This window comes from Zingiber officinale, chromosome 1A (assembly GCF_018446385.1).
Source record: "Zingiber officinale cultivar Zhangliang chromosome 1A, Zo_v1.1, whole genome shotgun sequence".
NCBI lineage: Eukaryota > Viridiplantae > Streptophyta > Magnoliopsida > Zingiberales > Zingiberaceae > Zingiber > Zingiber officinale.
The window spans coordinates 21,079,109-21,092,828 of record NC_055987.1 but is presented as its reverse complement, the minus strand read 5'-3'; the positions used below and the strand labels follow the sequence as shown (position 1 = coordinate 21,092,828).

The following is a 13,720-nucleotide window of genomic DNA, read 5'->3' as shown; positions in this document are numbered from 1 at the left end:
CAGTAGGTTTATGGCCATGGTGAGATGAGTTTGTCATGGGAGGTAGGTTGCCTGCTTTGATACTGCGATCATCATCAAGGTACTGGAAGTCTACGGTGATCCCGCTGAAACCTGGCAAAGGAAATACTAGACTGTCCTCCCGCTAGCCGCTGTGCTGAGCCGTCGAAACAGGGGCGCACCTTCCTTACAGCTCGCAGGAGCAGGATAACATCATCTCTCGAGACATACTGCAAGCAGGATGACAAATAGTTGACATAGAACGTGTCACGAGATCATCGATGGAAGCTTCATCCGCCGGATACAGATGATACGTCATGAAGATCCACCGCCACATCCGGATACTACCATCGCGGGGCTCGCTTAGGATATGTTTGGAAGCATGCGAAGCGCCGGCGCATGTATGTCCGGCCGCCTCCGGGTCCTATAGGGTCCGTGAAGAGTGATATGTTGGCCTGGAACGCCATCATTCTGGCCTTCTCATGCGAGTTTGACTTGAGCGCCGGAGTGTGGCCGCCGGAGCCTCATTTCTCGCTGTATGACTGAGCTGACGGAGCCGGCTGCGGATCCCAATGTGATTTCGCGGTAGCAGTATCAGGTGACTGGACTCGGTCGAAGCGGGTAATTCGATGGCCCCTCAGATGCGAGCCAGAAGCAAGGCAGCATGTCGTGATGCACGGCACTTTGAATCCGGCGGAGGACGATGGAAGAACCGGGCAGGACGCGTTGAACTCATGGTGGGCTCTCCCCGGGTAAGAACTGGCCATCATGGAGCAGGACAATCGTGGTGCGATCGGCTCGAGGCTCCAGCCGTCCGGCGACGAGAAGAGGATGCAGGCGGGCAAGATCGGCGGCCGGGCGAAGGCCGGCGAAGCGCCTTCGCCAAAATACAATAGACGGACCGGCACCCACCCGCAATAGAAGCCGCCGCGCGACGATTACTTTACCTTGCTCATGAGCTGTCAGGCGCGCAAATAATCGAAGAGACGAGAAAGGATCTCATCATGATCGACCACGACCCAGAGACAAGGAAAAGCGAAAGGACCTCAACCGTCCGGGCTACCGGGAATAGCCGTTCTCGGATGCCATGAGCGTGACAGTTTACCATCCCATCATATGTACGGAAGCCCGAGGCACGAGAAAGCGAGCAGATGTACCGACAAAGTCGCGAGTGCTTTCGGCAGCCCGTACCTTGCTCCATCTGCATCGTCGGCAGGATGGTTTCGGGAGGTTGGATCTATCCGCGAGGTTTCAAAAACCCCTTTGACGTTTGACCGAATTTTCCTGCGGGAGCATCAGGCACCAGGAAGACCGACCGGTCGTCATGGCCATTACCAAGGAGTAACGACCACCGTCAATCAGGTCAATCGTAGGCTCGGGAGTCGCTCCGAGATTACATCCAGCGCTTCAACGGTGACCATGGACATTCAGCGGTCACCTCGGGTAATGCTAAGCGATGAAGGGAGCTCGTGGGCGGTGATTGATTCGCTCGCTCATCCGGGAAGCCACCCCGGGACTACGACCATATATTTGCGTATGTTGCGAGCCATGAGGTACATCAATGTGGAGGAAGGGCGGCGGCGAGAGAAAGGCAGCCACGGCGACCGACTAGCCTCCAGGCGTGCGGCCCGCGAGAGAGGATGACCAGTAAAAACAACCCGTCCTCATCGACACACTCCGGCCGTCATCTCGGCCAAGTCTCGGTCAAGCAAGCCAAGGGAAGGTATGGACCCGATGTTTTGTTCCTCCATCGGTATTTCTCACAACACACCAGTTGTGGCCTCCCTCCATCACTCATCATCTGCGCCCAGTTACGTAACGATTCCACCTTCACGACATGCCGGCGACATATAGCCCGTTTCTAAAATGAGATCCTCGGCCAGCAGCCGGTGACCGGAGCCACCACTGAGCAGGCGCATGAGCGACATGAGCAGGCCTGACCATCAGCTCGGGAGGAGAAGAATAGAGGCAACGCATCTCGGCAGATCAACATCATTCTTGGGAGGCCGTAGGAGGCCAGGAGATAGAGACCGAAAGGCACCTTGAGACAGCGGGGATACATGTCATTGCCCGGAAAGGCGGTAGACAGGGTCAACCGAGGCTTGGGACTTAGGGACCTCGAAGTCCCTGCGATGACCCTAATCATTGACGGTAATAGCTAACTATACTATTCTTTGCATTTCAGTGACAGGGCAGCTCGGGGTCAACACATAATATTAAAGGCTTCGACCAGTACAATCGGTGAACTCTTTGCCAGAACTCTTGCCCCCCCCAGGTTCCTTTAAGGAAGAATCTTACTTGCCCGTGCAGTCACTGGCCCCTGCTGTTGGGAAGAGCTCAGGAAGGACCACCGACTTCATCGTGGTTGATGCTCCTTACTCGTACAACGTTATCTTGGGCGTGGCTCTCAGCAAGTTTTGCGGCCGTCTCTACATACGAGATCGAGTTCAGTGGAAGATCAAGTAGGGGAGGTGCTGGGAGACTAGGCTGGCAGCTCGAAGATGCTATGTGGAGATGGTCAGGAGGCGAAGCCAAGTCCCTTCGAGTCTTGTAAAGTCGAGGTAAATACTATAATACCTTCTTGGGTTCTGAAGAAAAGGAGGAGGTGGATTGACTCTTCTGGGCAGGCCCACCACCTTCATGCTTGTGAGCACAGAGGCCCCGAAGAAAATCAAATGCCTCGTGACGCGGCGTGCTTGGTGACCGAGCTAGGGGTCTCGCCCTTAAGTAGCCGTGGCATAAAACTTCACGTTTGACTGACGACTCGACGTGGAGGAAAGAAAGAGAGGGACTTTAAGCGGTGGCGAGAATGTAATTATCAAGTGAAAGCTTACGGGCCCGATACATAAAGGAAGTGCAATTCCCAGTTGGCTACATAAATGTCGTCTGGTCTCAAGCCGGGCAACAAGTGGAAATCTTGCGATTTAGGGACACAAGAACAAGGCATGCAGGACTTCTTGCCGGGATCGATCATTGGTAGACTCCATTGGGGTGACTATTCATGCATGGATGCCTGGCTACCATCGTGTCACTTTCATAGAAGAAGACGGAGAAGGTCGGGCTTTCCTATAAACTTCTGAGCATGACGGCTCATCAAGTGAGCAGCTAGCCTAAGCGGGTGGGCGCTCAATACAAGCTTCCGACATCGGCGATCAAGGCATATCAGACACGGGATGGTACTCGACCAGAAGTGATTGGGATCTGATACTTCGCCTCGAGGCGGATGCATTTGTCAAGTAAGTTGGACTATCGGGCAACAAATAGCAATGACCCTTATAAGCGGATTTCCATGACATGTGGTGAGCCGAGTGTGGTGATCACACTGGATTCAGTACCAGCCTTCAACAACTCATGGGCTTTGAGATAAGCAATGCAAGACTCTAAGACTGACTGAGGCCTTTGAAAAACTCAAGACCGAGCTTGGGTGGTGGTCGGAAAGATATCGAGCGGAGAACCAGCGCGATGGATGGTGATGGCTATAGCTCGATGTCATCATCATGTTGACCAATCGAGCAAGTATCCTTGGCGCACGTGGACGGATGGAAGACCTCACATTCCCGGCGATTGGAGAACAACCATCATGGAGTTTTGGAGTGCAGTCACGTACGCAGGTTCACGCATTCGGATATCGACTTTATAAAGCGTTCTCGACCTCTGTGTGTGTCGGTTCGGAAGGTAGTATATTCTCGGGAGGTACACCGAGGATCTTGCGAGAGGTCATCCGAGGGCCGGTCTTTGGCTAGGAAGATCCTGCGCCGATAGCAGCCGGCAACCCTACAGCGAGGATGCCTTCGGGCGTCGCAACATGCCTTTCTTCGAGAAGTACCACAGTTTCTCTCATAAGCAGCGGAGGAAATGAAAGTGTCACCGGTGTCTGCTTTCGACCGGTGGGGCATGGACATCGTGGACCTTTCCTATGGTGAGACAACGGAGGTTCCTATTGGTGGCGGTCGATTACTTCTCCAAGTGGGTGGAGGGTGCATCCATTGGCCAGAATAGCCGAGCAGATGGTCAAGAAATTCATGCAGGAATCATCACGGTTCGGCATTCGGCGTCGGCTTCGGCCGGTCCGGCGGCGTTGTGGAGGAAAAGGGAAGCTCGAGGATATGGTCGAGGATATAGACATGGCACGCGTGGCGTATCCCGTGATCGTCAAGCAAGTAGCCAGCAGGAGATCCTCGGTTCTTGAGCTCGACTCACCACATGGAAGGAAGGCGGGTGGACGAGCGGTCTATGGGCCATCGAGCACCCTAGGAGAGAGGAGAACAGATTCACACAGTGTATGGAGGCGGCCCGTCCGTCGATCGAAATCGGCTACGATCACATCGTCGGATCGAGACTGCGGATAATTAGAGCGGAGGCGGAGTAAGGACTTGATCGGCGAGGAGGCGCCAACCGTCGATGACCTACGAAAATGAATCGAGAACTATAACCAGCGTGATTCCCAGGCATTCGGTGGGTGACTTGATGCGGAAGAAGTGAAGTGTGGTCGGGAAGGGGGCTCCTGGGCCCGGGACCCTTGAAGTGGTTGAGAAGCTCCGATCCGGGAGCCTACTGCGGAGGATGAGAATGCTAGAGACCATGGGAGCCAAATCACCTCCCTTTGTCGGGTGGGATGAAGGCAGCGCCGATGTAATATATTTTCATGAATATTCGTTCGGTGTATCCTTTTGGCTGCAGGAATGAAAGTTATAAGAAAAGCAAAGGCATGAGCATTTATCGCCAAATGCGGTAAGCCCCCGTGTCGTTGAGCCGTATATTATCCGGTTAGGAACGAGTTATCGTTAAATCTTCGTTGAGTTTGACTATAAACCTCGAAACGAAGACCGTCGGCGATGGCGTTAAATCTAAGTCGAACCGGCGACTATAAACCCTCGGCTAAGATGTCAGCGGCGTTAAATCTTAGAAGTCAGGCATTATAAACCTCCGGCTCAAGTCGGCGAAATAGAGTCGTTAAATCTTAAGTCATAGTATAAACCCTCGGGACAGCAGTCGTGATGTTAAATCTTAGGTCGAACTATAAACTTCTCGGGAAGGCAGAGCACGACGTTAAATCTTAAGTCGAACCGACTATAAACCCTCAGGAGATCCCGCGGCGGCGTTAAATCTTAAACCGGACTTAAACCCTCACGGTCGGAAAATCGGCGTTAAATCTTAAAGTCGAATCGACTATAAACCCTCCGAGAGAAAGCGCCGACGGCGTTAAATCTTAGAGTCAGAGACTATGAAGACCGGCAGTTCACATTAAATCTCCTAAGACGGCGACGATAATGACGTTAAATCTTAGACTCGATAGTATAAACCTCCGAAAATAAGTCGGAATGCGGCGTTATAATGGATAGACAATAAGCAGTCAATCTGGCTTGGCTCGGTGGTAAACACGCAATCGACAAGCCTTGTTCTTAGGGGCAAGAAAATAATACATTACTCGTCCTAGATTCGGTGAAGATAATAAAAAGGTCGGCCTATGAGCCGAGCGACCGATTGCCCAAGTTACAAAAGGTCAAGTTACAAAAGGTACTTCGCGAACATCTAACAGGAAATCTAACGGGAATTCCATTTAAAGAGGTGGGTGTGTTCAGACGAGCGACCCAGTTACAGAAAATACTTCGTGAAAAATTCCTTTTGAGAGCGAGGAAGGCAGGACGAGAGACGATTAACGAGAAGGAAAGGTGGGGGACGCGAACGGCAGTAGTTCACGATCCGATCGGAAGACACAGGTATTGGCGATTTAACGAAAAAAGAGTAAGAGTAAGCTAACAAAAGGATGACATATCTTCATTAAAATTCAGGCCATTAGAGCCAGTCGGAGTGATTACAAGAAACACTTCATTCAAGGAAATTATAAACCTGCTTCGGGATAGAAGAAAGGAGCATCGCGTAGTCTTTAGCCGGGATGGCAGCGAAGTGAGGAAGTCGATTTGGACTTGTGTAGTCCGTCGTGGCGGCAATAGGCCAACTTTCAAGCGGTTATACATCCGCCACATGACTTTCTCATAAAATTCATTCAAGCGGATGATTTTCGAGTGCGAACAGAGCTCGGCCTCTTGATACTCCTTGAAGGCGGCTGGGAAGCTTCAGAGCCTCCTGAGGTCTTCGCCTTCGTCCTTGTATTTGGCGCCTCCCCAGCGTCTTGCCTTTCTCCTCCATCAACTCCTTAACTCGTTGCTCCAAGGCCCGCACCTCGATGTTTTTCTTATCCAGATCGTGATATGCTTCTTCCAACGATCGGGGGCTTATTTTCTAGTCAAGTTTGGACTGTTTTCAATTGACCCCGGTATAGTCGGCCGTCTTCTTTCGCTCGACCTCCAACAAATCTTTGGTCCTCTTGAGCTCTTTCTGCAGCGGCATATAAGGGCCACAGGAGGATGGGTCGCCCGACTCTTCAACCTCTTGACTCTTCATCCGCCATCGATTAAGATCGGCACGATATCCTCCACCCATTTTCACATAAATAGGAGTATTAATACGATCGGAAAGACGACGTAAAGGACTTGGAAAAACACACTTACCTAGTGGTCTCTTTGCATGGTACATTGGCTGTTGCTGGCATCCGGAATCATGCCACGGAGGGACGTCCCACGTCTGTGAGGTCCCTTCATGGTGATCGTATGCTCTCGAGTCGATCGATCGACTCGAAAGCTCCTCGGTGGGAAGGTGCGGTGACCACGATGGTGCGGCGGGAGTCGTGTGGCAGAGGCGAGGATCGGTGGTCAAGGCAGAACTTGGACAAAATGGTGCCTTGTCCGTGGCGTGAAGAGGCTGTCATGCCCGACTGTCGATAGGGTTGGCGCGGCGGTTCGCTTAAGATGGAGTCGATCGGAGGATAATTCCTCCACCATTGGGGTTTTCCCACGCGATCGGATCCGTCCTGGACACATGAGCAGAGACTAGCGATCGCGGACATCTCCGTCTGGCGCCTTTTTGTCTAGCGGGTGCTCGCCTTCCCGATCCTCTTGACGGACGGTTCCACATTTGTGGTGCCTCCGGTCACCTCCACAGGGGCACAGAGATGACCGACTCCTCCGGCGTTTGTCCCGCTTCTCACCTTCTTGAGGCCGATCGGGGTGATGCCAGTTGCTCCGTCTCCTTAGCGGGCCGCCTCAGTGCCTCGCTTTTCAAAAGCCCGAGCATCACGGATTCCATCGATATTATTGCGAAAGGAAGAAAATTAGTTAGCACTCAAAGTACATACCAGTGAAATTTTTACGCTGCGGAGTAGAGTTCGGCTCGGACTCGGGAATTATATACGACCTTGGAGCTTGTTGATATCGAGCTTGGTAGTAAGCATGTTCGGGTGGAGATAGTCACGGGTCTTAAATCTTTAGCTCGGAGAAGTGGGTGGTCCTGCCATTTTGGTTTGGAAGGCCGCTCGGGAGAGAGATAAAGTAATACTCCTTCCATGTTTATTGGAGGAGGAAGTTTATCGAAGACTAGGTCACGATCGGGCACGGAATAGATAGGTACCCAACTCGGATGCTTGGGATAATAAAATAATAAAAATTTCGGGCGGAGAGGAATGCGGTGTATCTTGAACAATACCACCACTCCACACAAAAGGCGAAAAGTGTTGGGAACTAATTCTGGAGACCAAAGAAATTAACGTCGACGAAGAAGGGTGGAGAGGAAACCCGTGATCGGGTGAATGTGCCGAAAAAGAGATAGCATGTGGTTGGTGCGGCCGAGCGGATGGTGAGGGTAGAACGAGTTCAAAGTCGGACGGAATATCATAACCATCAAGCAAGGTCTCGGCGTCACGCCGATCGAAGCGAGACTCCATGGTAGTATACCAGGGGCCTAAAGTGAGGTCTGCGGGTCGGGAAGAACTGGCCATTGTCCGACCGAGCAAGAAAGCAAAAAAATGAGAAAAAGGCACACGGCAGAAGGAAGAAGACGATGAAGGGGACAACGACCAGAAGACAAGAACTTGACAAAGAACACAAGGGAAATAGAGAAGAAAGGCGGGAGAACCTTACAAAGAAGCTGAGGATCGAAGGAAGGAGGTGGGGAATCGTCGGAAAATGGAAAATCGGAGTCACCGGAACGCTGAAGCACCAAAGAAGGCTGCGGGACACGCGAATGCAAAGGTGCGGCGGAGGAAGAAGGCGAAGGCTTTATAAGGTCGGGCCCGATCGACCTCGTCGAAATGGGAGTCACGAGAACCAGGCCCATCGGGCGTTCATTTAAACCGATGTCCCATCGCCGGACACACAGTCGTCAATGACTCCGTGAGGCGACACGTGGCGCCACACGGTGTATTTAATGAGCATCATTCGGCGCAGGCGTGCTCTCTTAATGGAGAGTTTGCAACTAGAAGAAATCCGAAGTCACCGACACGGTAGTAAAGCGGCGCAGGTAGGCCGGAGGAGGAACATTCGAGCGGTAGAGTAGTGTCACTCTCGTAGCCCGGCGTCCGGTATCGGACTTAGCACCTCCTTCGACTAGACTTGAGGGAGGCATGTGATCGGTGGTAAGGATGGGGACCCTCATTGGCGAAGGTCAATGACACGTGGAGGTCAAGGTCGAGATTCAACCACGGACCGAGACCGATGAGCCGGCCGGGAATCCCCGGAAATGAAGACAACCCGAGCTAGGGTCGGGTTCGATGTCAAGGAAAAAGGTTTCATGGCCGGCGCTGTCCGTCGGTGAACTGACAGTGAGCAATCTCATCAGGCATCTGATAAGGTCCTCCCACCGGACCGATACCAGGGCAAATATACCCGCGAGCTCTAGCGGCCAGACCGCTCGGCCGGTAGAGGCAAGAGGACAAAGGAGGCGGGATAACATCATCTCGAGACATCTCTGGCAGGCGCGAGCGGCCGAGCCGGAAGATCATCGGTGGAAGCTTCCACCGTCGCATCCGAGATATGCTCGGACGATTGCGGAATGGTGTCGGGGCTACTTTCCGACATGGGCTCGTTAAGATATGTTTGGGGAAGCGTGCACATCGAGAAGCATACGCCGCGCGTGCGTCTTTCGCGCCTCCCGGGGTCCTATAGGACCCCGGGACATCGGCAGTATCGCAATCCTCACGTACGATTCGCCTCTCATTTCCTCGACTTGGCGTCGGAGCGTCGGAGGAAACCCCTCCCGACTCGGCTTCTTTGCAAGTCCATCGGAGATATTCATCGCCGGCCAGAGACAGCGGAGCGTGCCACGTCCCCAGCGTCCGTCGACTTAGTGCTCGGACAAGATCAGTTGTAATTTTCAAAACTTATTCATTTTTTTTGCAAAAATATAAGTAAAAGAAAGGGTCATAGCCAAACCTTTCTTTCCTTCTTCCCATGATTTTTCCCTCTCTTCCTCTTTATATCCTATTAAAACCTAACCCTAAATCTCCCCAAAACCCAAAAAATATCATCTCTTCTCATCCTCATGTCATCATCACCATGTCGTTGTCATGACCACTCGTCGACGTTGTTAATTTGCCGCTCGTCAACGTCGTTGCTCCACCGCTCGTTCACGTCGTTGCTCTGCAACTCATGGACGTCATTGCTTCATCGCTCTTTGACATTGTTGCTCCGCCGCTCGTTGACATCGTTGCTCCATCGTCACTAGTCATGGGGAGCTAATGTTGCGGTTGGTGCATTGTTGGTGCTCCACAACGAGAATCTTCGGTTTGAGGTGGAGTTTTCTTGCTTGATTCCTTATCACCTTCGTGCATGATTTGTTACTTTTTCTTTCCCTACAATGCACAATAATCCATTTCCAAAGAGGGTGCAAATCCTCTTGCTAAATCTCCTTACAATAATAGGAAAGGGGTTCTAGGATTTTTCCCAAGGAAAGGAGTGGAACCCTAAACCCAAGATCGGCAAAAAGGGTGAAAAATCTCCTTTTATAGGTAAGGGGCACAACCCCTTCACTTTCTCCACCACACGGTTGTGCCTCAAGGCACGACCATGGCATATGTATCATGGCTTAGGGCCTGCCCGTGGGTCTCGCTGGAAAATGAGACACAACCATGCCTCTGGGCATGACCGAGCGATGGGGTTTCTGTGAATAGAGGCATGGTTGTGCCTCTGGGCATGACATGGCCATGCCTCTAGGCACAACATGGACATGCCTCTAGGCATGACATGGCCATATGTTTCTTCCTGGAGACCTAGCGCGACTGAGTCTCAGGGCACGACCTAGCCATGTGTAGCGTTGAGGAGATTGTGTCTTAAGGCATGACCTACCCGTGTGGACTTCTGAGGGTGGCTCTGGAGAGACACGACCATGTCTCCAAGAGACACTATCGTGTCAGCTGGTCAGTGGCTAACATAGTCCTTGTCACGCCCCCAGAGGAGTCCCTGTCCGAGAAAATTTCGACAGCATCTCCCCTGTACGACGGACAATCAAAAATTTCTACAAGCACTAAATACTCAGCCACAGGCGGTAATAAAATAAATCAAGGTTTATATATATATTCACCTCATTATATGATAATAATACTAATAATCCATCTGTACAAAAAATCAGGTTTAAGCTCGACATCGTAAAATCCATCAAAGTCCATTAGAATAAATCTAAAACATCAACATTTAAAGTCAGAAGAAGAAACTAAAACAACAATCCTGTATGCTAAGTGAACGAACGGAACCGAGAACGCCGGATACTCGAAGAATATCAAGAATGGAGGCGCAGGGTGAGGGTCAGGTCGACAGAGTCAATTGATAATAGTAAAGAAACAACACGCAGCACTAACGGTCTCGATAAAAGATAAGAATATACGAAATAAGGAGAATCTTGTACTAACCAGTCTGACGCAAGCAGCGATGGGATAAGGAATCACAGATGTATCGATTATACCAATATCTGCGACGTATAAATGCGTAAAAATGCAATGATGCGATGCCAATGGATGCGTGGTCACTCACCGGTGCGATCATCTCATACAAAGTGAGGTGGGTAGGGGTGACATGATGTCCGCACTCACACTACTCCACGATGGTCTGGTGTGACGAGATGCTGTGTACACCTATCCTCCTACCCAATCATAGATGGGAGGCGCTTGATGCTCTCAACTCCGGTACAAAGGCGGGAGGAATCCCTGCAGGATAACACGTTGTGTCACACTACCCGCAGGACCAGCGGTGCCTATGAGTCCCTATAACACTATCCATCTGAATCGACCACTAACCGGTGGTGGTGTGTAAAGATCCATGCGATGTGCTCAACAATAATGGGCGGACTCGCCATCGATCATGCGAATCCAAATGATGCGCAATAACCATATAAACATCGACCTAATCCATATATATAAAAAGCACCGCTAGGTAGAATCATATCGAATCAAGGTACGCAAGGTATAAAACCTGGGTCCCGAATACGGGCGTATCACTACCCCTATAAGCATGTATAAGAGTAAAATATACCAGATGCAAAACCAATCAATCAATCAAGCATGTAAGATTTGGGTAGTGATTAACGAAAACAGATAAGAAACACAATTAATGCAACATGTTAATTTAATTACTAAGCATAAGTCAAAAGTACCCGCCTCCAATAGGAATGTCCAAATCTGACATCGAGCTACTCGTCTCGCGTCAAAGTCCTAAGTCACGAACAAATAAATATATTTTATTTAGCTATATTTTACATAAATAACTAAATAAATTCTTAAAAATTATTTAGGGCAAAACCCTAAACCAACCTACTAACCATATATTCCAAATTCACTACAAAATGTATCACGATCCTACACTTTACCTCAAATCACAACCGTTGATTGTTGCCGATCGTTTACTGCTGAATTGAGAGCTGCAGAAATAGGGCAACTGCTGGAAACAAAACAAGCAATCAAATCAACAATTTCCTTCCAAACCATGTTCCCAAAAACATAACCACTACAAACCTATACAGAAAATGCTACTTCATTTTCTACAAATCTGATGCCAACCACAGCTTGATTAACAAACTCACCTACTCTGTATCGGAGGTGCAGCTAGTGCTAAGGCAGAGGTAGGGCAGAGGGGTTCGCTGTGGAGAAACAAACTCGCATTCGGAAGTGGCACGCCAAGGAAGAACCAGGGTTTGATTCGTTGTTCTTGGCCGGATGTAATCCAAGCAGAGACGCACTGGCGAAGATGGGAAGAGGGAAAAAGGCCATGGCACTGTGGTGGTCGGCGCTGAGGCTAGGGCATAAAGGAGGGCCGGCAGTGTCGGGCAGTAGCAATGTCGCGTCGGAGAAGAAGCAACCGGCTTCCCTTGGCTCTCGTCGGCTGGCGAAGATGGATCGGCTCGGAGAAGAGTGGGTCGGCAGTGGCTCACGCGACGCCGGGGCTTATGCTGTGGAGTCGACGTCGCTGCTGTGGAGAAGAAGAGAAAAAGAAGTGCCGAGGGGACGAACGACTGTCGGAGGCGAGGCAGTGAGAAGGAGGCGTCGGCGGCGCACGGCTAGGGCACGGCAAGGAAGTGAGGAAACCGCCTCCTTGCGGTTGCGGTTAGGGCAAATTCGCCGTGAGGGGGAGAAGGCGCGGGGAAGAAGAGGACTCGGCGAGATTTGGGTGAGGACACGGGAAAAACGAAAAATAAAAATAAGAAAAAGAAAAAGAATTAGGAAAAGAAAAATAAAATAAACTTTTCCTTACTTAAATGGGTAGCACAAACAGGCTTTTTTTTCCGGTCCCGTTTTTATCCCCGTTAACTCGTCCGTTCGAGCTCCGAAAAATTCCCGAAAAATGTCCAAAAATTCCGAAAAATTCCCTTATTAATATTCGCCTATTTTCGGTATTTTACATTCTCCCCCACTAATAAAAATTTGATCCCCAAATTTCATTATCTACCATCAGCAATTTCTAACAACAGCTATAGAGTATAAATGCTGAACGGTAAATAAATCACATACCTCAAGTGAAAATATGGGGATATTGAGCTCGGATCGTATCCTCGAGCTCCCAAGTAGCCTCCTCGTCCGAATGATGCTGCCATCCGACTTTAACCAGCCGGATAGTCTTGTTCCGCAACTGACGCTCCTTCCGGTCGAGAATCCGTACCGGAACCTCCTCATAGGTAATGTCGGTGACCGGGCGGAATATCAACCGATACACGTCTGGTCGGGTAGTACATATCTCCTCGGCATGGATACATGAAATACATCGTGCTTCCCGGGGATGGTGGACGGTGGTGCGGTCGAGCCTCTTGCTCGATCCTCTCGAGAAGGTAAAACCAAAATTGGGCCGACACTAATCTCGCTTGACTCACGGGCTGCGGTCTCGCGATCCTGGACCGTATGAACTTCACGCCTTTCACGGTAGGCGTGTCAGCGGCATAGCAATCTGCGAGAATCCCTCGACAAATCGTCGGTAATGTCAAGCTAATCGACTGGATCTCTGACCGATTGGCTGCTCCCGTGGTGACAGCCTCGATCTTCGAGGATCGGCGAAATACCTCTGCTAGAAATCACGTGTCCGATAGCGAGGATAGCCAGAATGCACACTTAACGAACCGCGTCTGGTGATGTCGTCGAAGAATCTCCAAGGCCCCGCGAAGATCCTGTCATGCTCCTCCTCGGAGCGAGTAGACCAATATGTCATCGATGAAAGCGATAACAAACAGATCGGATACTCCAGAATATGCGGTTCGTCAAGTCCTTAAACACCGCCGGGCGTTGGTAGCCCAAATGGCATTACCAAAAACTCATAATGACCGTATTGTGCGGAAAGGTCTTACGGACATGAGTCTCGACTCTCAATTGATGATATCCGGATCGCGGATCGATCTTAGAATACTGCAGATGTAC

General features: G+C 50.6%; 1 protein-coding gene and 1 long non-coding RNA gene across 3 annotated transcripts in view; one reads left to right on the top strand and one right to left on the bottom strand.

The window, feature by feature from the left end:
* LOC122020374 (protein HEADING DATE 3A-like) overlaps positions 1-13,720 on the top strand; it is a 51,342-nt gene that overhangs the window by 17,574 nt on the left and 20,048 nt on the right. The gene's annotated exons all lie outside the window — the stretch shown is intronic.
* LOC122020385 lies at positions 11,479-12,690 on the bottom strand. Its single transcript, XR_006122208.1, has 3 exons — positions 11,902-12,690; positions 11,689-11,759; positions 11,479-11,533 (listed from the first exon to the last, which is right to left on the bottom strand). It is a non-coding gene; the product is annotated as an uncharacterized LOC122020385 (long non-coding RNA).